The sequence below is a fragment of the Mya arenaria genome, chromosome 7 (genome assembly GCF_026914265.1).
Source record: "Mya arenaria isolate MELC-2E11 chromosome 7, ASM2691426v1".
NCBI classification, from domain to species: domain Eukaryota; kingdom Metazoa; phylum Mollusca; class Bivalvia; order Myida; family Myidae; genus Mya; species Mya arenaria.
In genome coordinates this window covers 491,045-516,769 of record NC_069128.1, presented here as the reverse complement: position 1 = coordinate 516,769, position 25,725 = coordinate 491,045, and the positions used below count along the sequence as shown (strand labels likewise).

Sequence of the window (25,725 nt, the reverse complement as noted above, 5' to 3'; positions counted from 1 at the left end):
ACTTTACATGTACTTATTTAATTTTCCAACCGGATTCTCTTCATTGAGTATATATTTATCATTGTTAATATATCCCAAGCACATTAGTAATGCCTTTAGTTATTCTTCTATCGATTTTCTATATTTTAGTTGGGATAGGGAAATACAAGTTCCATAAAACTTGCAATTTATCATACCGTGCACAAGTACTTTCAACTGCAATATAATTCATTGATAAGCATTGACTTTGTCTCGTTATTTAGATTGGTATTGAATGAAATTTCGATTGTGCTGTGAGAATAAATACACATTCTTTTGAATAACATATTGTAGGAGGTAATTTCATCAGCATGTATCGCTTTTATCAAAAACTGTAGTCCAATATTGCTCTTTAGAGACAATGCTTATTAATATAAAGTCCTTTGTGAAGGTGAGTGAAATATCGTCTTAAACTTAGCCTGTTATTTGATATTTCTTCTACAAAAAAGAGCTTAAAGTAAAGGTAAGATTGTTTCACGCCGCAATGATAAACAAGAAACTTAATTTATGTAAACCTTTTCTAACAACGCACGTATGATCAGTTGTAGAATCTGGATGCGCTACTCTTCGATCCAGAGTCATAGTTTACAGCTAGACCATCGCCACCGAAAACCGAATGGCATGCTGTAAAATATGACATTTTCTTATACCATCGATATTGTTTATTTTCACATGTAATGATCTGTTTAGCCTATCGTGTCACACAACTTATAAAAAAGATTTCAAAGAATGAAAGTGAATGTTTTTAAACCATACGTGGTTGAATCAACAATGTCCATATGTTCGTATGTAAAATGCGGAACATTTATTTATTTTAACCGACGTCACAGCATGAATCTTTAGGCTATTCCATTTATTTTAAGAGATCAAACGACCTTAACTTGAAAAACATGTATGATCTTATTTCAAATTGATTTCATTTTCGATTTAATTCTTCACAAAAAGCTGCGCAATACGCCGTATTTAAGATCTATTTGCCAGTGCGCATGTGCTAGCGGGTTCAATGCTGAACAACTAGCCGTTTTGCATATTGTGGTTTCTGCTGTGTAGAGGAAGTTGCTTTTATGAGAACAGAGCCTGACTCCAGAAAGGTATTGTGAATTTTAGTTAAACGATATCTTCACATTGGAGTGAAAGTAATAGAAATTTTGTTTTGAGTATTACAATGTTATTTTTGGGTAGCATATTAACTTTTAACGTATTCATTTAAGTTCCGAAAGTTTGAGATGCCGCCATTGCTAAAATTTACATTGACTTAATATGTGTAAAGTCCATTACCCGTGTAAGATTGAAAGGAAAATGTTAATAAGACATTTTTTTATATAAAATATAAAAATACAGATTCAAATAGAGTTGGCACTTTTGATACACACAGAAAGAACGAAGAAATGTCTTATTAATGTATAGCTCAGCTTTTTGTGAAACATAAATCAGTATACTCGGTTTCCGAACTCTTTCTACTAAGGGAACTGTACCATTCAGTAAAATAGTTTAAGTTAAATTTGGGATGAATATTTCAAGCAGCACATAATTTTAACAAAACTTGCAGAATAACGAAAATATTTCATCCTTGAATAGTGCTTTATTTATCACTAATGATAAACATCACATCTCATTTTACTACCACTGCAGTGCAAAACAGATTTTAAAGCTTCACACAATAGACAATTGAACCGTCATATTCACGAACGTATTGAAAAAGTTGTTTTGATTTTAACAATTTGGAGGAGTACAATTCATGAACTGAGAGTCAAAAAAATTTTTTTGTGTGTTTCCGGTTTCACCCCCCCCCCACTTAAAGGTAAGTTGGTCGAAAGTTTATTTCGTAATAAGCTTTTATTAGCCATTTATTTTCTTGATATTTTGACTATAAGTTTAATGCTTTAAAACTACGGAACACTCTGTATCGGCAGTATTGTTAAAGCCGAAAAAAAACTTTTAATAGATTACTATCAAACAAATAAAAAACCAAAACTCAAAGCAATAATAACGTCTAGAATTTGTACAAAAATGGTAGCTTAGGAAACGGGAAATAAACATATTTTAACGACTTATGACAAAACTCACCGCAACAAAATGGTTCCGGTTTGAGGGGTCTAATAATGCGGTATGGTAGTTAATGTCGCCAAGTTGTGCGCAATAGTTTGGAATTCCGTGGCCAATTTTCTACATTTCAATATAGGTCAATATCTTTTTTTAATAGAATGTGACTGATCGAACTATACAAACGAAAATATGTCATTTAACATAATAGTCTCACATGTATCCATCCCGTCGTCTTAAATACCTGTTGCCTAGAATGTGTCTAGATCATTGCCAAAATGGCCGATCAATGTAATGATTTAAAATAAACCCTAATACCAAGCAATGATCAAATCTAAATCTAACATAACTCACCAGTGTATCCGCCATAAAATGTGTTTACACCAGAATTAATGCATCAAAAACAAACATTTATTACTGTTATGTTCACTTCTTTGTTCTAAATCCGTCATAGATGAACACTAATTGATCAATATTTCAATTAAACTGTTATGTTCACTAATAGATAAAGTTTAGCAATAATGCTATCTGTATTGAATTTTTTCAATAATCACACACATGTCATCTTCATTAACAAATGTCTGCTTCAACACCCCAACACACGAAAAAAATGTTATATTAAGTCATAACCAATTAGGTTACTCCAATTTCGCCCAATACGTGTGGGTATGCAGGTCGCTTTGGCATTATAAGAGTATCAAGGAAACGTAAACCACATCGAATATCTCCGATACACAACCTCGCTATTTATGAAGTGCAACGGAGTAAATGCAGTGGTTGTCGACCATGCATTAACCATAATCGTTTATTGAATGTGTTGACAGTAACCATTGGTTTTACGACAAAACTCAATGGCGATATTTTGAACGGAATAGTGACTCACTTAAATTGAATGCGGAAATTATTTTGATTGTCATTAAGAATACCTCGTTTAGAAGATATGATATAAGTTGCAGCTCTATTAATGATCAATACTTGCAGGATGGTTACAAAAATGATACTTTCATGCAACACGTATCAAGACAAGATACACATGGTATATGCAATAATGAGGCGATAACTCGAAGCAAGAAATTCTTAGGTGTTTTGAAACAGCAAAACCATTAATCGTGTGCTTTGCTTTGAAAGACAAGAATCGCTTTGATTAAACTTAACGCTTGGCGACACTTGACTTTGAAGGTCTGTATTCATAGACTGCCATCTCTTGTAAAGCCTTTCTATCATGTTTTAATTCGTTTTATGCCGTATCATTATTGCATTGTGTACATGTGGATATTTCTAAGCAATGACCCGTTTGACGATCCTAAATAATCATGTTAAGACAGGGATTGGAGCATCAAAACGGCGGCTACGAAAAGATTCGAATACAACTGATCAAAATCAAAGATCGGTAAATACGATGTGTTAAAGCATAACTACGATAATAAGAGAGCTAGTGAAATGAAGATTGTTCAAAACAACGAAAAAATATTATAAATAATCCTTGAATGACTAAGATGCCACAGGACTACCAAACATATATAAACATTTTTTCACTCAATCGACGTCAATACAATAAATGAAATAGACTCGAACGATTAAGTTCGCCTCTCCCTGGACAATCCGGAGATGAATGTTCCTAGTCAGTTACCGTATATGCGAAGATCAGCAGTAACTAAAATTTGAACAAGTTATGCCAATATATAAAAAGTTTGTTTTGTAAGAACCATTAGGCATGCATTGGTAATTATGCGTTAGCCATAGGGCAGTGGATTCGAACGAATGCATACTGCGCTTGAGCCGTTTTCACAGCAATAACGCGTCTAGAAAGGGAACATGAGTAGGAGAATATTCATCATGGAATATGATAGCAACACGGATATACACATTTGCGGCTATGTGGGTGGGGCATTGATGAAATCAAAAGGGTTCAAGTAATATTACAAATTTATCAAATCCCTAAATTAGTGTTATTGCAAACTTAAGAATAGTTAAACGTTACTATTTACGAAGGACCAAAGGAGAACTATCCATTAATTTGAACAGTCATGGCGGCGATTTTGATTCATACAACACAATCATCGTTTTTTTTTCAAAATCTCATTTTTGCTCTACACAAAAAAGTTTGGCTATTCGACCTTTGGATTCATCTTGATTGCAAAGTGGCCTTACCACCAATACACCACTAATCACAAAAAACGTACATCAATGTGGCTAAAACACTTTAAAACTTGCAATACATGCATTACATGAACGAGAATGCTATATACAACCTATTTAGACTGACGACATCCATCCAACGAAATAACTATATATTTTTCATAAATAATCTCTGAGATTGAATCCATCAATGTTATAATGTCCGACGGCAATATGGAAATCGCATTTACAAAAAAACAAATGCGGTAATTGCAAAACGGCAAGGTTGATATTATGAAACTGATGGTATATAGTTTGCCTCAAATATCACGAGTGTTTTGCATGGGTAAAAATTTGAAATAATATAAAGCTTAAAATGCAAAGTCATACTATCAAGCAAGCATTGCATACCAGTGCTGCCCATACTATGTTAAGGCATTTGCTGTATCTTATTGACACCGAAAACACCCAGCAAACACCTTGCACTCTCAAGGATAAACAGCAAACTTTTGTCGGCACACGAGTAACATATGAAACAGAATATGGCTTTTACTGTTCCTGATTTGCCCATATTTTCATTTGTGATCATAAACTTAGTTCTCTGCATTGGATGGAGATTTGGTTTTCTGTTGTAGCATCTTTAGTTTAAATTTAAAAGCTCGGTAAAAGAATCTCTCTCGAGTCTGTTTCTGGGGGAGAATCATTTTGAGAGGCAATGAAAAAGAACCCCGGAGGGTGGGTGTCAAACCAACATCCTCTTGGCAGATGAGAAACGGACACCTGTTCTAGATGACCACTCTTATCCTCCTTTGTGCACTCTGATGTTTAAAAGTTCAATTACTGATGTCGTATTTGTGGTGTAACGTCATCGGCAGAAACAAGTCCTGTTGAGGTATACCCGTTTACAACAAAAACAATCATTTAGCAAGAGATAGATAGGATTTTAAGGCAAACCCATAGCAATGAGTTAACATAAAGAAAATAAACATTTTTCAAAAATATATACAACAAGCTATGATTTTCCTCCACATGATTTATTTCACTGACGACGTAAGATATAACCTTAACTGCTGTAGATATCGTTTTAAGTGAACACACGGTGTTAACAAATAGTCCATGGAAAATAAAAAAATGGGGTGAAAAAATGTACAAAATTTCTTTTGGTGGATTTGTGTCAAATCAGGCATTACTTTTAACAAACGGAAGATATAGAACAACCACATGGTGCAAAATGAGATTTTTGGGGTAAAACTTTGAAAAAATAAATAAAAGTGAGAATTTCTGGAATTTGCCAATAACTGTGTCCAATTTTGCAATAAAATAACCAGATTTACTGTATGTGATAGATATCATTATACAATTTAAAATATCGAAAGTTAAGAAATAACGTATTTTGAGAAAGAAGATTTTTTGTGGTAAAATATTTGAAAAATTAAACGAAATTGGGGATTTATGGAATTTGATATTAATTTTGCCAACGTTCGCAATAAATGTGATTTTTTTTGTAAAACGTTTGGAAAATTAAATGAAAAATTCTGGAATTTGCTTATAGCTGTATCCAAAACAAATGTATTTGTGAAATACCCACAATCTGTAATACTTAACACATAGTACTTCATCATGACTTTTGATCCCAGCATTGCCATTTATAAGCACAACCGAACCTCTTTCTAAACGTGAATTCTTTCATATTGGTAGTTTTGCAAACCACTCTAGCTACCACATTTTCACTAATCTGTTTTGCTTCATTAGCATTACCCACATATAATGCAGTAACACTGTTACTCTTCGTATCTGCTTCACATCATCTTTCTTGCAAGTGCAGTGTAAGAAGCTTATATCTTCATTTACGTCAAAGCATGTAGGTGACAACAATATCCCAACAGCATTTTCAATCTCATTCATACCCGACTCCTTCACAGGCCTCCAACACTTTCAGACTTCACATTAACATCTGTTCACTCCACATTAGCATCTCAATAACTAAGTCCTAATATTTCAATATCATATAAAATATTATTCGTCCAATTGTGTGTATATCATATCTCTGTTTATATCAACGTCATTAGTTTTGCTGAGAAACGATGAGTCGTTATATTAAACATTGTATGACATTGACTTCACTTATGTGCTATGATTGATTATTTATCGAATTATAAATAATATCAAATAACAATAATGATAACAATAATGATAATAATAATAATAATAATAATAATAATAATAATAATAATAATAATAATAATAATAAACGTGTTTAGGTCATTTTTTATATTACATTTGAATATTAGCAAATTCACGAAATTTCAGCTTCTGTTTGTGTTTTTAACCTGTTTGGACACTGATTGCTTTTTTAAAATACAATTTTTTATTGATGTACTTGATTTGGGAGATATTCATTGTACATATACATCCGGAATGTTTAAAATTATTTTATAATTGTATATAGTGTTGCGGTTTTTCATTTTCATATAATATAGTGCTATAAGTGCTATGATAAACAAAGTCAAAGTCAAGAAATTTATTAAGTAATCAAAGGCCACCGGCCCAAAATACGTGACATACAAAATAAAACAAATAATATACGAGTTGTGTCAAGGAAAGGAATTTAAGCATATATCCAAGCATGAGTATATCCTTTTAATTTTTAATTTCTAAAAGAAGCTGATATACATAGAAAGACAACTTACTTAGAGTCTCATAATTAGTTGTTTTCATAAGGCTATAAAAGTCATTTAAATCTATACCAGCAGAGTACCAATTAAACAAATATTGTCTTCTTATATTGTCATACTTTCTACAGACAAAAAATGCATGATATTCACAATCTAAGACAGATAAATGTTCGTTATCATAACGAAAAGTACATATACGATCATCTTTTGGTATGTTTTGATGCCTACCAGTTTCTATTCTCAATTTATGGTATGAGCATCGAAATTTTGAAAGTGCTATCTTGTGCTTAAATGGTATAACTACTGATAGGTATCTTTCAACATTCAACAGTGTTTTAAAGTTTTTGTAATGAGAACAGCGACCAGAATTATTTACAGATTCAAACCAGTTTTGGTTAAAACAATCAATAATTCTCTGTTTAAAGATTGTTAAAAAACGTTAACACTTCCGACGTCTTGAGTTATTCAAATATATCCAAATCCATATGTAAACAACATGTTTTTAATATTTATTACCCAGCAAGTTCGTCCAACTTCTTCAAGAGATTTAAGCATTAAATAGCATTGTTTCGGATATCTAGTATTGGTCATTCTTAATAATTTACAAAAATATATCATACAATTAGAAAAATATGATGTACACAATGGTAATCTACCACACTCTTCAAGAACCATGCAGGTGTTCGTAGTCTTATTTACCCAAAGGTGCTTCCTGCAAAAGTCGTTATGTACAGACTTAATACTTTTACTAAACTCATATCCCCACATTTGAGAACCGTAACATAAAATAGGGTTAATCATGGTATCAAATATCTTAAAAAGTTCTTTGGTTGGGAAATAACCGAAGGGCTTTTGATAATGTTTAATTGCAAATATAGATTTTTGTGCCTGAGCCGACAACTTTTCTTTAGCTGATGTCCAAGACAATTGTGGGGTAAAAAGAAGTCCCATATACTTATAAACTGAAATAGTTTTAACGTTTAGTTCACGAAACTGCCATTTTTCATAGCTCCATAAAGGTCCACCATTTCTAAATACAATAATTTCTGTTTTCTCAAGGTTCACCTCCATACCGGAATTAAGACAAAATTCATCTATCGTATTGAGCTGCTGTTGTAGTTTTAATGTTGTTTCGGCGCAATTTGCAATGTCATCTGCGAACATTAAACATATTATATCTGATATATCGTTGGTGATGAAAATGCCAGACCCACATTTCTCTCTTAAAAGAGCAAATGCCTCATTTATAAAGAGGATAAAGATTGTCGAACTTGATTTATCTCCTTGCCTCGATATTACAGGGAAACGAATTAGTTACCCCACCATTTGTTCTAACACATGAATTAAGGTTAAAGTACATAGATTTCAAGACTCTTAAAAAATTACCATGTACACCTAACTTTTGTAGTAATTGAAATAATTTTACGTGGTTAATTTTATCAAAAGCTTTACGGAAGTCAACATATAAACAGTAAAAGCGTCCTCTTTTTTGAAAGGTATTTCTGAACCATAGCTTGTAAACAAAATATATAATCAACCGTGGAATAATTTCGACGAAACCCAGCTTGACATTCATCAATCTTATTATTTTGCTCAGCCCAATTTTAAAGTCTTTTATTTACAACACCAGAAAAAATCTTATACATGGCATTTGTAATTGATATCCCACGGTAGTTTCCTGGTAAAGTATTTGACCCAGATTTATGAACAGGGCATATTATACTTTGTCCCCAAGATTGTGGAAACACTCCTGTTGACAAAATCTTATTAAATAATAAAAAGAAAAAGGTCCTATATCAGAACATGTATATTTATAAAATTCAGACGGAATTCCATTTAACCCACAACTTTTATTATTTACTAGTTTGGAAATAGATGATTCTACCTCCGATAAAGTAAAAGGATCATTAAGTGTGCTAGCACTTTCGTCTATACAATTATGAACATTTTCCTTTTCGGATCAACCAATACTGCATTTTCATCATAGAGAAGGCTTCTGAAACAATCGTGCCAGTCATTGGCAGCAATACTAGACACAGCTTTCGATTTCTTTGTACCAAGTTTCAATTGCTTCCAAAATGATGTTGGGTTTGCACTCTTTACTAATTTAAATATATTCTTACATTGATACTCGTATTGCTTCACACAGCAACAGTTTTTAAACGCGTTGCGCTTATCTTTATATATTCTAACGTCATTGCTACTATTAGAATGATGAAATCCACGTAGGGCAATGTTTTTTAATTGTTAAGTTGATAGCATTCTTCGTCCCACCATGGAGGTTGGTCTGACACATATTTAATTTTCCTTTTCATACAATTTCCAGCATCATAGTATATTTTTGTCAGTACTTCAATGCATTGATTTATACCATCGTTCATTGATTGTAAAATAAGAGCATTACGAGCATGCAATAAGTTACGTATGTTTTCTATAAAGGTATCACACAAATTATTTTGCAACTTGTATCTATCATTAGTCGCATTTATGCTATCAGTCATAACCGTAGTTTGCGATAATTCCTTGAACTTCAGGTTTAACATACATGAGATTGGAAAATGATCAGAATCATCTGCATTTAACACTTTAAAATCTGTAATATATTGAGAAAGGTCAGAGGAAGATATCATATAATCGACTGTACTGACACCACCATTTGAAAAACATGTAAATTCCCCGTTTAAATCGCTCGGGAATCTACCATTTAGAATATGAACGTCAAAAATGCAGCAAAAATTAACTAATGTTTTTTCCAAAATTATTCCCCCGAATCATATCCTTATTGTTTCGTGGCATTTCAAAATAACTCCCCTTATATTCTACTTCGCCAAATACATAGTTAAGATTATCATTGGGTATAAAATCTAAGAAGTCTTTAGTACGAGAATTAAAGTCACCTGACAATAATAATAAAGTATCTGCATAATCGTGTCTAATAATTTCGAAATGCTCAAACAACTGTAATATGCCATTTTTATCAGTTTTCCTATCGTAATATGTGGAAACCTCTGGCGAAACATATGCGAAATACATAATAATATCATTACATTGATATAATGACGATAAGTTGACATGTAAAACAACACAATCTTCAAAATGCTTAAATATGCGTTTGAATATGTTCAATGTATACAGAGAATGCTTAATAAATACACTTATTCCCCCAGCTATTACGTTTAGCATTACCTATCATACATCTAACACTATCAAAATGAAAATATGAATCTAAAAAACTATCGAATTCGCCTGTTATCATGCTCCATGTTTCACATAAACAAATGATATCAAATTTTTTCCGTTACATCGCTGATTGGTGTTGATGGACCACGTGCTCCAACGTCACGGTCTTCGTGCTGAATCGTAACCAATGGTCTGCTCGCATCGAGAACGGGTTCATCTTCATGCGGTGATCTGACACGTGGTCTTGTGAATGAGCGTTTACCAATGAAAACAATCTGATCACTGTTATCATCATATTTGTAAATAGAATCATTCACATACAACTTGTCATAACGAATGGACGCATATTTGTTCTGCTGGCGTTCATGGATCATTCGCTCCCCGAGTATTCGCCGGTGTCTTTTTACACGGTCACTATAGTCCTGTTGTACTTGATATTGTGGATTGTGCATACCTTTGAAAACAGTGCTTGCTTTGTCAATAATAGTTTGACAGTCCTTGAATTTATTGAAGCGTGCTATAATTGTACATGATGTAGGGTCCTTTGATTTCACTCTGTGCGCACGGTCAGTCTCAAACTGTTCAGCTTGTTGACCAAAATTTAATGTCGTATTAATAAAATCCCTCAGTTTTTGTTCTGTAGTATACCATCTCTCGTTAATATTTCATGGAATGCCAGTGAATCTGAGATTATTGCGTCTTGATTGATATTCTATTTGATCAAGCTTGCTCTGTAATTCTGACATCTGATTATTAAGTTTTATGTTTTCCTGTTTCAATTCATGATAATCCGTTTTTAGCTCCTGTACCGTAGTAAAAACGTCTTCGATTTTGCGATTAATTGCATTAATGTCACTAGAGACACGTTCGTTCTGAGTGATTAAATCGCTTTTCATTGTTTTAAGGAAATCAAAAATTTCACTAGGCTGACCTTTTTCATTACCCTATATGATGTGCGAAGGTTCATGTGAACTGTTAATGTTGGCGTGCGAGATTAATGGTGCCTGCGCTGTTTTCTGAGTGGTGTATGACGATATACGTCGTTGCCGCGTCTCCATAATGGGTGTTTCCTGGGATGGCCTTGGGGGTCGGGGCGACTCCCCTTGATACACTTCCTTCTGGTCACTTACGGCAGCTCTTCCCGATCACCCGTTCTGTTTGGTTGCAGCTGGCCGGGTGCCATCGGTTTAAGGAGGGCCCGGGTTGGATTCAATGTCACCACATACCAGTAATATAGCCAAGATACACGTGGCTAGCCTGAGAGTTATTTTCAGTTTCACAAAACCACTTGGAAGAACTAAAACCTTAATAATCCTCACACATTTGTTTGGCTGTGTAAAGCATCCAATCCGCATATGCCATTGATCAATATTAATCCCCATACTTGTTTAAATTTGATAAATCTGTGACACGAAAAAACAACGTGCATCCATTACAAGGGACACAACTCACATATAAGTACATATATTCAGAATAGCAGAAAATATTTCCTTTGAAATAACATTTTTGTAGGTTTTGGTTAAACGAAAGACAGTCGTGCTACCAAATCATTGAACTATATCATTGCGTTTTTTGTGTTTTGTTATTAAATTTACAATGACTTTTTTATGATAAATAACTTGCGTATTGTATAATAGGCTCACACCTCTTTTTCTTATAGACATTCACGTCAATATGTACATATTATTGTATTTTTGTTTCAACTTGCTTGTTATTATTGAATCATTACACATCTATTTTGCTCTTATTATTTGAGGAGGTCGCGATTTTATACACAAGTTAAAACACATATTGATTTTGTTTATAATACATTTGCGTGGGTATGTAATTTGCTGAGTGCAAGTTGGGCTTTTACATTCTTGATTATTGTTAGATTTGATTGCAAGCTCGAAATTATTGTGAAAAGAGAATTTAATCAAATGTATAAAAAATGTCCAAACAATATTGGTATAATAAATTAAAAAATAGTAGTGCAAGTTATGTGAAAATATATTTATTAAAGCTGAAAAAGAGACAAACACCGTTGATGAAATGCAGTTTAATATTTGTTGATTGTTTACTGTATTGTAGTTTTACTATGGTCACACCAACAGTTTAATGCATGTTTGTATGAGTATCATGTTTTTATGTCGTTATGAAGCTAAATATTTGTTTCCTATTATTGATATAGAATCATCTGTATTGTGAATCAATAAAATCTTCTTATTCATAAGTGTTCTTCTGCTATTGGTTGAAAACAAATGTGCCCAAATATTTAACTGAGCACAGCGCACTTTGAACCCATTGAATAACCATCTATGTTAGAGGAAATACATTGAGGCACTTGTGTCTGTATTTGTCATTTTGCATTTGAAAAAAATAAAACCATATAATCCGATATATGGATATCCACAAATAATGTATAAAAACTTGCACAACATGTATGCTTACATAATCTTTACAGTTATAGCTGTCCGAATAAATGCTTCCAACTTGACATCTTAGATACATTGTAGTTTACTTTCAGACACTACATGACAATAATTATAATAGTAACATGATAATGAACGCATGTCTATAGTAACGTTGTAACATGCTGTAAGTTATACCCTCTTTCACAACAAAGAATCACAAGTGGTTGTTAATACTTGTAAAACTGATAATCCCAAACACAAATAAAAGGCAACTTGTTCTGGTACCACATGCGCTAATTTCAACTTGTTATGTACAAATACAGGTTCATCCTCTTCAACCTTTTATTAACAAGTTAATTCTTTAATACCACATACGTCTCTCTCAACTGATTATAACACATCAAATTCGGCACAATATCAATGTTTGAACTGTCGCCTGGGTCTTATAAAACCATTAAATGGTTATGTGTATGCCCAGTTTCATGACGTTTTCATGGGTCCAGCTACCAACAGCAGATTTTTCCGTGTAAAATAAATGTTGAGCTGTGGGTGGGCTTTTGTTGCAAACGATTTTATGTGGAGATTGGGAGATTCATTCATGAAATAAAACAGAGCAAGTGTAACGTTATACTATGTAAAAGAGCGCCAACTGTCAACAAATATACCAATCCTATTGATAGGACACCAAGTTAGGTGAACATAAGCCAAATATGGAGAGCGTCAATATAGATACAGCTTTTGCCTATTCGAGGGTTATAATTCTTAAGTGACTGAGATAACATGTCTGGTAATCAAACCTTTCCACTGCCCATACACATATTTTCTAAGTTGGTGATGATCAGACAAAAGCTTCTAAAGTTATTGACCGACCAGACCAATTTTAGGTCATATTTCGATAAATAGGGAGATAACTCTCCAGTGACTTGAGCGATTTGGCTGGTTATAATTTTTTCCCAGATAATATGCCCATGCAAATTCTGACCAAACTTTGATCATGATTGGACAAAGGTTTCTGAAGTTATTTAATATACAGGGCTGATTTTAGGTCATTTCTATAAAGGGCGATTACTTTTGAGTGACTTGAGCAATATCGCTGGTTATCGAATTTGTCGATATTATGCCCATACATATTCTTGGACAGAATTTGATTGCTTTTATAGTGATTAATTGAACAACATACTGGACACCTCAGACGCGAACGCAACAAGTGAAACTATTTTATGTCCTGTTCAATGAACAAACGTATAAAATGCCTGTTAACTACAAGTGTCAAGGAATCTGACCCACATAAAAGCTAGTCTTCTCATTATGATGTAAAATGTTGATGCTTGGTGGCCCCATATAATGTTGGAATCATCTAATTTAAAAAGGGTTTTTGCTTGCTGATTACTAGCATGTAAGAATGAAAAAAACTAATTGTACATCGAGATATTGAAGCCCATTTTCTTGCTCCGTATTTCAACTGAAATCGAACGTTTAAAAAACAAAACATGTTTATTATATCATTCAAATGTTTGCAAGTGAAACATGCATTTTAATCAGTTGAAACATGTTCTCTTTGCAATTTTGCACTTTGCACAATTTTGCATTTTTCAGTCTCAATAGTTCGCTTTGGGTTGAAGTTCAGATTTCACAGCCAGTTTGAATTCAGCGGTATGGTCACAATATTCAATGCTTTGAAACCACTTACGTAACATTAATGCAAAAAATCATTATCTGCTTCTATTTGTAGTTATTGAGTTATTACACTAGGGTAACTAAACGCTAATTGTTACAAACAGTAATAGTAACTTTGAAAACCAGACGAGGTCCAAGTTAACTAAAAAAATAAATGAGATTTATGTATAAAAAATTACAAAATACAATGTTTGAGTGGATAACCTGATCCTAATGCACCACATCGACTAAAGACAGGGAATAGGCTATATTGGAATGGTTAACATGTTCCAAGTGAAAAAGCCCGCATATAATTGAAGCTTATCTGAAGCAAGAACTTCACATTAATATATAATTCTCCATCCTTAAACATAAATGTAGAACTGTGCACGCTTGAAACATTACAATAAAATTTTCCGACCTGGATCATAAATTGAGCAACTTCAACCAAAGCTCACCAAATCCTTGCCAAAACATATACCTCTTTTTAGAAACACAATTGGACATAAACCAAAACGTTCTTCCACCATAATGACTAAGTAATGGACTTGACTTGAACCTCTATCATAAGTAAGGCTTATAAAGCATACGTGACAAGGTTCTATGACTTGAAAGTACTTTGAAGTCCAATCATGGACAAGACACAAATGAAACCAGCAAAATGTGTTAAATATGAGCAGCAAAGTTGCCTTTCAACTGAAATATCAGCAATTGTTGGCAAATTAATATTTTTATATCCTTAGTACCCTTACAAATGCACAAGACAAAATAATGAGATCCCACCTCGAAAGTATCCCACTTTCAATGTTTCCAGCTAACATTGCTAGTGAGAACCAATAAATACAGCTCGTCTGAAGTTACTAAGAAATCCGATATACGTACTTGAACAGCAAGAGGGGGGGGGGGGGGTATTTTTAAATTGAAATGATTAAGAAATCTGAAAATGTTATCCTCAAACTACTGTTCAACCTAAATAAATAATTTAAACACGAAGAAACAACAAAAAAGTAATGCCCTGTTTAGCATGCGCAAAAGATCCACACCCGTTTGCGATAAACGAAAACAGCATTGCTTGAAGAAGTGGTTACTGCCAATGGTAATCCATGCCTTAAATATATTTAAGGACAAAATATTTAACATGATGACACATTATCAATTTCAAAATATTGCTAACAATATTTACTTACATGTTTAGTATGTGTAATAGGCGTTTATCAGGTTCAAGAGGACAAACGTTTAACACAAAATTGAAATTATTAATCCTTGGGGACATTCAATGACACCTAATCGGGGCGTGCGCAACTCACGTTCGCCGTGTGCAAAAGGGGGCGGAAATAAAGTCAACACAACAATTTACAGTCATAAAATAAATAGCATATAACACGAAGTAAAATGAAACATAACGAAAAAGTTCGAACCCCCATACAAAACGACATGCCGACATGATTATTCTTCGTTTAGAAGAGTCTTAATAGTAAGACCCGGGAGTTTTGTATTATGATCCAGGGGTCATTTTTTCTAAATATTTATATGAAAAACTACAGAAACCAGCACAGTTGCAAAAAGTTTAAACATAAACACCGTTTAATGGCACATTAATTTTGGTAAGAATAGCCATATCAACACTAAGTGACCAGAATAATGTTGTAAAACCTTTGTATAAAAAAGGTCTTCAACAAGGCTACGATTGTGTAAACTAAAGACTACCGTTCTCAGTCTCTGTAAAACTGGAAATAAAGATTAATGACCGGGACCAGTGATTATACAATGGAAATATCCAGATCTGTTGGAAGAAATTTGGATCATTGGAATCAAAGTCTGGGTCTTAGAAGTCATAGAGGAACGACCTACCCCTCTCCCGTTGAAATAAACAAAGAAAAAAAAGTTGACTGCTTAAATAATATTAACCTTTACATAAACAAACATCACTTCAAATATCATTTCATACAAATGCATTTAATGTTGTTATTTCATTTGTTAAACATATGCAATTTTATGCCAAAAACAATCCTTATTTCTTTGCACATTTTTCAATCTTTATGACGGTACGTTCGTGGCACGAGAGAGGCACAATCTCTTGGGAATAAGCAGCACGCATAAATTATCCCAAAAGCCAATCAACACCCCTATTTCGTGTCACGCGACGTTACACGCCAATCAGAAGGCGAAGTGCTCGCCAATTATCTTAAGTTATCTAAACTACCACCTCCACATCTCCTTAGCTTTTTCATTGTATAGCATGTAATAGTAATGTATATTTATGATTTTTATGTCTGATCTCTTAATTCAATCATTTTTGCATTCTTTGGATGGGAGATTATGTCCATCCACATATGTTCTTTCAAGAAATCCTTTTTTTATACATATGAACCTTGGACAAAACATTAATTAATTGACAAATTGTAAAATAATTCGAAATCATTTTTCAAATACAGAGGCACAAGATAAAAATGATTAAATATTATCCACAACTGCAAATACAAATAACAAAACATCCTAATTGCTTAGGCAACCTCACACCAAAGGATTTGAAATGGGTTGATCAAATAAACGATAAACAACTTATTACCGGTATATACTTCAGAATTTGTTTTAACAAACACATGGGTTTTTCATCAAAAGAGACAAGATGTTATGATATCAAACTCTAGCTCTACAAGAAATATAAACTACTTCATGGACTTCTTTTCCTGGACCCTCTTTATCGTCACTTGTTTTCTTTTCTTTTCTGGTTTACATCTGATGGCCCTGGAGTTTCTTGATCAGGGATGCTATGGAAAAAAATACATCGGTAATGTTCTTGCAGGAAACTTGCAATGTGCACTAATTCTGCACTACCAATTAAGTATTAATGAAATCCGACTTGTATCAAATAACATATTACAACCAGATCAGATGGAACAAATTCAGCCTCAATGTGTTCGTTGTAGGAGTTCCTATGGACGCTTAGCTGTTTTCTACAGGCATAAATGAAAATTGAAAATAATCTTGAAGTAGAGATTCAAATTAGAGCCGGGTATTCGAATTGACGTCCGTGGCAGCATTACTCGAGGTAGTAAGCAACTAAAAGTGTCACCCTCTCCCCTCCCTGAAATATAAAAATTGGCTTTATATTGATATTTGGTATACCTTGTACCCCATCCCCCTTAGTAAAATGTGGTTATATCAGTTTAAAATGGTGGATTTGTTTTGATACATTATATACATAATCTTCTTTCATATTGCTAATAAAACTTTAGCGGGGAGGGTTTTGAAAGAATCCCACGCCCTTATCCGCTAGTGCCAGTAAAAGGATATTAAACAGATATGAAAACAGATCAGAAAACGTTTGATCAATTTCCAGATCTAGCAGTATGTAGTCCTCAACATGGCATAAGCAACAGGTATACGTTGCCTTTGTGCATTTGATGTTGTCGTTTTGGTACGGTAATTTAAATTCTCAAGAAGAATTCGGAAACATTTGCAAAAAGTCGTGAAAAGATGCTTAATAGTGTCCTAACAATAGTTCACCCCATAGTTACATAAAAATGTCAGAATTACTCATATAATCAATTCTTACACATTAAAAAAACTACAAACATCTTTTGTTTAAAAAATCTCCAAGATAGTTCTCAGACAGTCGTTCAAAGAGAATGGGGAAGCGGCAAAAACGACCTGTGGGGTAATGCTGTATTAAGCAGAAAGTCTTCAATTTGGGATATCACCAGATTTGGAATATATCACATTAATGACTCTCTCCAGCCTTGAGATTGTCCAAGTGAGTGTTTCATGTAAGTATGGTATAGAAGTTATGCATAAAATACAGTCAAATGCACCATTCAGCCTACATTAGGCAGTATTTTGGCGAAATATTCACTCGAAGACGCACATTTAATGTTATCAACCGTCCAGACTGTTCGCCTAAGTTAATTTTCTTGTCTTTAATCCGTTTGTCCTCTTGTTTAGGTAGTTTTTTTTCCCGTATATGGCATTTTATTACTACCAAAATCGCTTGGGTAACTCTTCAAAATCACCGATTTGAACGAATATCAACTTTAGTAAAGACTGCAAGCTGTTATTGACTTAGTTATAGCACATCAAACGGTGTTTCATAATTTATTTTAGATAGTGAAATATTTTCCTTAAAACGTGCAATTAAACATACCGTGAACGAGTATGGCGCGCCGTTTCAACAATAATTCATGAAAGTTATGATACCACAATATTTGCTCTGATAACCTAGGTTATAGGAAAGTATTGAGCAACGGCACGAGCAACCTATGATAACAGTTCATATTACGCGCAGTTTGCAAATTTATTCGACATAGGTCATCAGGCCAAAACCTGTGATATCATAAGTTTCATAAATTATTGTGCAAACGGCGAGCCATAAACGAGAACTCTTCAACTGCTTAGACATTGACCTTGTCATTCAGATTGTTGAGAGCATAAATTCAACTTCTTTTATTACCTATTTATTTAAAGCGATAATTTATTCAACTTGTATCAACAAAAACTAAAGTCTGATATTGCTCGTTGGATACAAAGCCTATACAAATAAAGAAAAGAGCTGTAAAAGTGTTCAACTAAGGACGAAATTAATATAAATTTCCTAGGTACATGTCATAAGGAAGTATTTACCATTCCTGTATGTTAACCTGTCATCGACGGAACCCCGATTGAGGATTGAAACCAGGACCCGCAGATCCAGGGTCCGAAAATTTAAGCCATCGCCACCAATAACTGAATAGATGGATCTTCATCAATGGTATGCTCTAAAACATAACATTATATTTCTGATATTTACAAAAAATGTTTATTTTTACATGTAATAATCTGAAAAATGTCATTTTTTGCACTAAACTTCTAAGAAGATTTTAAAGAATGAAACTGTTTTGTTTTGTTTTAAACACGTGGTTGTGTCAACACTATTTATATGTTCGTAAGTTAAATGTGAAATATACCCAAGGTTACCGATGTGACAGCATGTACCTTTTACATCCAGTGCTTGTATTTAAGAGATCAAAGGTAGTTAACATGAAATCTATGTATATGATGAACATTTTAAATTTAGATCACTTTTGTATAAATTCTGCACAAATTTGTTTAAAAAAATGAACTTTTTATCTTTTACCATAGTTTTATTTTTCCTTAATTATAAAATATTATAAAACATTGTATGAGCATGGCATCATGTTTCATATTATTCTATGTATGGATTTGTTTTGTGTCTTACACTATTATACTTTGATGTGTAAGGAGAATAGTTTTACATGTAATTTAATATTCAAAACATTATCTGAAATATTTTGCTTGATTTGGAACCTCAACAAGAATTTCAACCATCAAATTTCGGACATACAGATTCATTTAAACACGTTCTTTTCCTATCAATGATTAACGGTGGCCAAATGAACATTGCAGTAAAGGCAAGCGTACTTTTTCATGATTAATAATTGTTATTATTTGTATTTAATTCTTGGACAAACTGATGTCTTAAAATTACGTAGTCTTAGCGCATGTATATTAAAATTGTACAACAGTTATGCAGTCCGTTTGGGAAATAACTGATATTTATGATTTGTGCAGGTGTCTTCGATAGCAGAATCTATTGAACCATTACATTAGTGATCATTAGAATCATTAACAGTACTGAAATGTTTAACAGCAATATATTTGATTTTAAATCTAGAATGTATAAAACCGCTCCTATGATTTATGATGAAACGTAAGCGAAGGCTTTTAAGAAGACAGATCAAATAGTGACAATATTTATTACTGATAACATGATAAAGTCACGGCCATAGACAATTGCGATATTTGCAAAGCTTTTCATTTTAACAGCAAATGTATTTATGAATTGGTAGCTCTTTGATACATGTTTTTCAACTATTAATCCAGAAAACAAGTGGTTCAATCCTTGATTAATATACCTAGTTTTTTATATATATATAGTATGTATGCACTGTGCTTCTTGTGCAGTTTTGTGCTGTTATTCCATGTTTCTTGTTTGTGATTTTCTGTTCTATGTCTTTGGCGTTTACCCAGTGCCATTAAACCGGGTTCATGTTTAAACATTTTGCTACTGAGCTTCTTTCTGTAGCTTTTAGCATACATATTAACATACCTGAATTGTGAAAAACCTTTTGAAGATAAATTAACTTTTCTTCCGAGTGTTTTAAAATCATCTAAGATACCGCTCTAGAGTTATTTGTGTTTGCACATATTTGTTAGCCAATGGCTATCAAGGATTTACCCCACTTTCTGTTGCTAATAGCATGTGTTTCATATACGACTTAGACAATTCGAGCAACAAAATCGGAAATAATGTATCAAAAGAGTTAGCATTTACAGTAGATAATCGAGCAAATAATGTTGTACGATTTGAATTTGGATATAGCTATATATGTATAATTTGGTGTACACATTTTGAGAAAGGACATTTATGCCTAAGTAATATGAAATACAACAGACGTATACCTTGATAATGGTCCCTTTACCACAACGCGTTAATCATGCAGTAAATAATAGTACATTTGTGTAAAATGATCATTCCGGCCTAATGATTTGTGTGTACATACTTCTGTAATCGATGCATCTATACTGTTTCACAAAAGTTTTAATGCTAGTAATGGCGATTCCGCTGAGGCCAAGGTATTTCTAACCAGTGTTCAGAGTCCTCAAATTCAACGTGCGTAAGTGTATTGTCGTTGCGTCTGAATGATATGCGGCCATTCCTGGTCCATCCTGACTTAATCTCGTCTTGCATTTTTAAGTGTTATCGATGTAAAGACTTGCTGGTTAGCGAGTCTGGTCATTATTGATACATATTTCCTTTGTCCAGGTGTATTGTGTGTCGCGTCACACTATCTTTGGTTAATCTCGACACCAATTTGATGATGATAGGTTTTGAGTTTTCCAAGGCGATGTCCAAATCTGTTTCATTTACGTCAAGCTGCAAGTTCTTTATTTCTTTTAAGAGTGTTGCTATTATAATTGATGGAGTTTCGTGCTCGTCCAAGTCTGGTAGACCGTACAAACGGATGTTGTTAATTAGTGCCTAGTTGTGTAATGTTGTCTTGGTGTTTGTTTTAACAGCCTGTATTAATTGTTGATTGACATGACAGTTGAATTTTAATCCTACAACATTTTGTTTGAGCAAATGCCACAATGAAATGATTGTTAAGGCAGATCTAGAATGACATTTAACATTGATTACCCAAACATGCTATTTTTAAATCTTATAAATTTATATAAATAGTAGTTTTTCATATGTCATGCATTTGTTATTTCTTATCATTCGTGTCTAACACGGTCAAACCCTACCTAGGTCCATCCCGTATAAGGTCCGTATATTCATCCGCTACACGGTGCGTGTACGTGAAGGTTCGTACATAAATGCGTGAACGGGGTCCGTATTCCCATCCCGTACACGGGTCCCGTACACGTTGGGTGTGAAAGTGTGTACTCTTTATAACAAAAGTATTCCGAATCATTTAAAAAAGTGGTTTTTTTTAAATACGAACAAAGTATTAATTCTGATCCTTGTTTTACACGTTAGCATTTCAATTAACCCTGACAAGCTCCCAAATTCAAATTATACCTGTGTAACTAATGACAAAAATGCGACAGCTACACATAAACGGCATTTCCCTGTCCGTTGATATGTCAAAAAGTATGTACAAAATTTGTTTACCCTTTCACATGTACTAATAATGACAGAATATGCTTGATAACCTATAAATTATGCCTTATATTTTATATACTTTAAATTAATTTATAGATTTTCATCCCTGCCCTGCCCTTAGATGCTCTTTCTTAGGCCGCCCCTAAAAGTTTATTGACTCAAATAAAAATATTGAACTAGGCTCTGTATTTGCGTTTCAGTCTGGTTCTGTCCGGGAAAGGTTTATTCTTACCGGCCCGTGTCGATGTATACATTCACCTGTAAAAAAGGAGAATGTTCATAATGGTGTTTGTAGCTGATCTAGAATTTTGTTTTATATACCATGCTTGACTCAAGGTGTATTAAACTGTGTATTATATACTCAATGCCAGTTAAGACGTTATGAGAAAGACATACTTATTTCGGCTATTTCATCGGAAAATGCTTATGAATATTTAAGATTTACAGAGTTTCCCTAGCCAATTTGCCCAGGGTACCATATAGGTTATGATACGCTGGGGTGCCGAGGATGTACATTTGTAAGAGCAATGTCCCTTGCATAGCGCTAACGTGTTTCACTTCGGAGATAATTTATTTTCAAAAAACTGGATTTTTTCGAACGTGTTTGTGATTTTTTAATACGGAATATAATCATCAGTGCATATGCTAGATGTCTGCGGAGGATTCGACGCTCAATTTAAAAGCAGGAAAGAGTAAAAAAGGAAATAAAAGGAAAGCTCAGTCATCACTCATAACAGGTGAGCACGAGGAAAGTGGGACAGCCATTGATACCGTGTACTCAGACAGTAGTCTATATTCGGACAATACCAACCCATATTTTACATTCTTTAGCGTTGTTTTGAAAAAATTGAAAGCCCTAAAATCTATGTATTCATCTATCTACGGTCATGTGCACAACTTAAAGGAAAATACTCTCAGTTCTTCGACTCACATATAGGCCTGAAACAAGGGGACCCTAGTTCTCCGTTGTTATTTATGATGTTCTTGAACGATTAAATAGACAGTATTGATGCTAATATAGACAACCTTTTTTCTATAGGTGAATTAAAGCTATCTCTTCTGTTATATGCTGATGATCAAGTTGTTTTTGCAAATTCTTCATTATCTTTATAGCTATTGTTGAATGATATAGAACTATTTTGCAATATTTGTAAGTTAAAAATTAATACGTCTAAAACCAAGGTAATGATTTTTGAAAAGGGACGCAAAACAGTGAAGGATTTCTATTTATATGGCACAAAGCTAGAGGTAGTTAATTCGTTTAAATATTTGGGGATTTACCTTTTCAAAAATGACTACTGGTTTAGAAGCCAAAAAGCTGTAGCTCACCATGGTTCTTTTGCTTTGAACAAATTGTTTTCAATTTTTAACAAGGTTGAACTGACCGTTTCTCAAAAAAACAAACTATTTGATACACTTGTGTCATCTATCCTACATTTTGGAAGTGAGGTTTTCGGAGTGCAAGGATCTTAAACTTATACATACTAATTATTTGAGACGAATTCTTGGAGTAAAAAAGTCGACTAATATTTCCGCACAGTATGGGGAATTAGGAAGAGTACACTTGATTGTTTTTAGAAAAATTAGAATGATTAAGTATTGGATTAAGATATTGAACTGCAGCCAAATCAACAATTCTCGAAAATTAAGGTCGTATGTTTGTATAAATATATATACATAGAACCATACTTTGATAACATTAATATTTTGAAATATAGAATTTCCTTAACGAAATTGAGTGTCTGCTTATAATTTGGCAATTGAAACGGGAGATACAATAATACCATAAGAACAAAGATTGTGTGTGTACTGTAATATGCAAATTATAGAATCAGAGTATCCTTTTTTATTAGTACGTCCAGCATATAGAGATTTACGTTTAAAACCTTTTTTTTCTTATTATTGAGATGGCCTTCTTTACACAAATTTGAAAAAATAATGTCATTAATATCAAGACCGACTCTAATCGATATTTCTAAATACGTATATTTTGCAATGAAAAGAAGAACATGACTTGGTTATTGTACAAACCTATGCTTTATTTTACATTCTAAAATGCATTTAATCTTACACATGCTCAATGTTAATGCCACACTTCGTTTTCCTCTGAAAATGTTATACTATTACTAAAATCCTGCTTGTTATCGCTATAAACTTTGTAAGTTGTTTATGCGAAATAAACTGTTTTGTATTGTATTGTATTTGAATAGTAATGTCAGTATTTTATCTAGTCGATTATATGTATCAGTCTTTCCTTTATTGTTAGGATATAATTATATATTTAGATCTAAAACTTTATCTTTTCTTTGGAAAATGGGAAGTAATATTAATTCCCTATCACGTAAGCTGCATTTCTATAATATTATGTGCTCTATGATGTAAGCGATCGGTGAATAAAAATACCAGCCTCTATATTTGCTTTGTGCTTCATTACACAAACGAATATGAACTATAGATATGAACATATTAACATCAGATTCACAAATACATACACCACAAACAAACTGACACCACATACACAAATACAAACGCCACAAACAAACCATACCCGCATCAAAATTTCTTTACCGTTAAATGATGGGATTACCGCCTTGGAACAGCCAGTGAAACAAGAGTTCACTGGAACTTGAGAAGAAGTACACAACTCAACTAATAAGTAGTACAATACTTTAATAGAATCAAACAGACTTTTAGTAAATTAATCAATTATATCAAGTATAGTAAAATATTAATTCAATGTTCTTTCCAGTTTTAGATGTGTATTTAAGCCACGTCTAGTCACGTTTGCTCTTGGTATATATATTGCCTCAGGCATTTTCGGCAGCCTAATGTCGTATGTTAACATGCTAACATACAATAAACAAACAAAGTCCTGTCTTCAAGTACAGAATATCAAACGCAACATCACTTGTAATTCTCTTTATCTTCAATTTCTGCGAATGTAGCGAATACCTGGGACTAATAACCCAAATAACATAGAGACTGGAAACGAGCATTCGTGGCTGAATATGTTGTCCCGCGCATGCGCACTTAGGTCTAATGACGAATCGTGAATGTGCTCGAAACCGTGGTGTTTCTCATGATTACGTCCTAGAGACAGCATATAATGTTTTACTTCATTCACATTAATCAACCGAATGTATTTGTGTTTATTTTTCAATAAAACTTTTGAGTATTTATTTGGTAATATAACTATATTTATTATGTCAAAGTGCCAGGTCTTGGTATTCGGATGGATGATATTCAGACAAATTGGCGAGTTTTGCCATTTGGAAGATACTGAGTGTTCGTTTTTCTACACATCCTTATATAAATTCTGCAGTTTTAATTATGTAACTGTATAAATATGGCATAGACTGGTGTACTCGTACATTCTTTTATAAAATTTATGAATGAAGGGTATATCGATTGAATGTTATCTGTTAACACAGGATTATCTTCACTTAGAATATCATCAATATATCTAAAAGTGCTAATAAATTTATCAACAAGAGCTAGATCTCCAGACTTAGATAATTTCAACATATATTGACTTTCATGGAAGTATAAGAAGAGGTCTGCAAGTAAAGGTGCATAATTGGCACCCATTGGAATTCCAATCGTTTGCTTATATAAACATTTACCGAATTTTAGAAAAGAATTATTGAGTACCAAATTTAAAACTTCAATGTTATCTGTGCATGTCCAATAGATATATTGATCTTTATCGTTTATTAATCTATTTATTTAAACACGTAAGAGACATAATGCCTTTTTGCACTGTAAATGATGTTACGATTGTATTTACGAAGTCTATCTCTAAGTTTGCCGGAGATGGCCGAGTTGTTATGTTGTATAATTGTTGTCCGTGTCAGTCAAGTTTCATTTTATGGAAAGGTAAATCCTGTATTTAAATGCATTTAATGCTTGTTTTGTGAAAATTGTCTTAGCACGTACCAGGTAAAATATAAATATAAACATTTATTATCTATTTCAA

General features: G+C 33.2%; 1 protein-coding gene across 4 annotated transcripts in view; it reads left to right on the top strand.

Moving 5' to 3' along the window:
- Positions 1 to 1,077: 1,077 nt before the first annotated feature.
- Positions 1,078 to 25,725, top strand: part of LOC128240808 (interferon-induced very large GTPase 1-like) — a 49,794-nt gene continuing 25,146 nt past the window's right edge. For all 4 annotated transcript variants that reach the window (XM_052957697.1, XM_052957700.1, XM_052957696.1 and 1 more), the window contains exon 1: positions 1,078 to 1,109. The gene's annotated coding sequence lies outside the window, so the exon portion shown is untranslated. The remainder of the gene's footprint in view (positions 1,110 to 25,725) is intronic.